The 2,214-nt window shown below is 36.1% G+C and overlaps 1 long non-coding RNA gene across 1 annotated transcript; it reads left to right on the forward strand.

Moving 5' to 3' along the window:
* The first annotated feature begins 1,526 nt into the window (after positions 1-1,526).
* LOC131604833 (uncharacterized) lies at positions 1,527-2,001 on the forward strand. The gene is made up of 3 exons (XR_009284648.1): positions 1,527-1,593; positions 1,712-1,768; positions 1,908-2,001. It is a non-coding gene; the product is annotated as an uncharacterized LOC131604833 (long non-coding RNA).
* Positions 2,002-2,214: the final 213 nt, after the last annotated feature.

Genomic DNA, 2,214 nt, shown 5'->3' on the forward strand with positions numbered 1-2,214 from the left:
TTATACAACTGCGGATATTTTAAGCTGCAAAAGAAAACCGCGGCCTTATAATTTTGACTAAAAATTATGGTCCGAATCCAAATAAATATACCCCCTAAAACTTCCCTCTTTTTTTTTTTAAGTTTCCCTCCCATTATTTATTTTCTTTTCTATTTTTTTTTAGATTAACAAAAAAGAAAAAAAATTGAAAACCTAAATACGTTTTTGCTGAATCAAGTCTCCCTCCACAAACCCTCCAATCAATTTCATCACGCCTACTCGCAAACCCCTTCATATCACCCATCGACGATTTCATGGAAGGAACTCACAAACTCTCTCCTCCATCTGCTCTGATTCACGAAAACAAATAACAAGTGAAACCTCTCTCACTCTATCGATTCGGATTCTCTCTTTCACGTACTCTCTCAATCGTTTCTATTTCTCTCTGCTTCTCACCATTCTCGCCGCTTCGTTCATCATCCATTTGAACACAACAAACAATAACACTCAAGCAAAATAACCTAAGCCCCAAATCGATTTCACTATGCTCATGGGGTTACAGTTTACAAGTTACATGGTGAAATTTGAAAGTAACAATTACAAATCAACGAAAATACGACTTGAATACCTCAGGTAACCTTCTTCCTCTTCCGACTTGCTTCTGGGTTTGATTTCTTCTTCTCCTTGCTCAGCGTATGCGATTCGTGTGTGTTGTGTGTTTGGATACTGTGTGCGTGGTGTTGCGGTTGTGTGAGGGTTGTCGTGAGGGTAGGTTGAACACTGAGTTAAGGGTTGTGTATTTTGAGTGGTTATTGTGTCGGTTTTGTTGTTGTTGCTGGGTTTGTTACTTTGCTGAGTAATGAGGTTGTTGGTGTTAGGTTCGTGAGGTTGAGGGTGTTATTGTGAGGTCTGAGTTGAATTTGAAGAGAAAACTGAATGAGTGGAGAATTTGTGGGTTTGAGAATGTTGTTGAGTAGTTTGGGGTTTGAGAATGAAGATGATGGTTTTGTTTTATTTTGTAACAATGCATTTTCTTTTAAACAATGTCAGATGTGTAGGTTCATCGTGGAGTTACTTTTGACCCTGATAGTTTGGATGCTGGAGATTCTATTGTTGTAGCGAAGTCCTTTCTCTCATGTCTAACTATGCACAAAATGATGCAGGAAATCCAAGAGTAACTCCTGAAGTGACAAGAGATGTTTGCCTATTGGCTAGAATGATGGCTGCTAATTTGTATTACTCCCAGATTGAGGATCTTATGTTTGAAGTAATTTAGAGCGATCTAAAACTTTTTAAACGATATGATTGAAAATCTGTGACCTTTCAGGATTTGATTGAAAAGTCTTTATGCTTGACTGTGCATTTCTCTGCCAAAACCCTGTCATGTAAAAATCAGTTTCTAACCACATGATTGTTGTGACTTAGCAAGACAGAGAGTAAAGTAGTCAAAGCAAATATCACAGTTTTCAATCAAACTTTCATATTTGAGGATAGAAGCTTTCATGGAACAAATGGTTAAAGTCTTCAATTTATTTTGCTAATGAATGCAGTTTCCTTAGCTGGTTTTGTGACTGCGAGCAGAAAGACGATGATCTGCTTGACATTCATGATGAGGTATATCATTTTCTTGGTCTTCTCGAGTTGTTTCTAGATACATCCATTCCCGCCTTAGTTTTCCGCCAGTCTCTGATATTCACATTAGTCCTAGTATAATTTTCACTCTATATTGCAGGTTGCAGAATTAATCAAGGATGATTTATGGTCAAACCCACTTATTTATTTCAACAATGTAAGTCAACTTTTAGTTTTTATATCTTTTTGATTTGATGAATACCAAATACTTTCTCGGATTTCACATCATTTTCATTTTACTTTGCCATATCTTTCTTCCATTGTGTTTCTAACTGTAGTTGATTGTAATGGAACAGGAGGAGCTTGATGAAGAGGATGGCAACGATGAAGCTGGTGATGAGGTAAATGAAGTTCCATTTTTCTTGGAAAAAATAGAGGTGATTAACAAAATTTATTGGGTTACTACTTCTTTTCCTCTGTGTTAGTAGTATCCCTTATATAGCCATTCCGTCTTGTCCCACATTCAAGGATTATAAATATTTATTAGTTATTATAGTCACGGCTCCCTGTCTGTTAGTCTGTTTTTACTCATTATGACTATTAATATGCATTGATGGTAATGGTATATTTTTGTATTCATATTCTAATTGAAGTTCTTATTAA

This window comes from Vicia villosa, linkage group LG1, assembly GCF_029867415.1.
Source record: "Vicia villosa cultivar HV-30 ecotype Madison, WI linkage group LG1, Vvil1.0, whole genome shotgun sequence".
Lineage (NCBI taxonomy): Eukaryota > Viridiplantae > Streptophyta > Magnoliopsida > Fabales > Fabaceae > Vicia > Vicia villosa.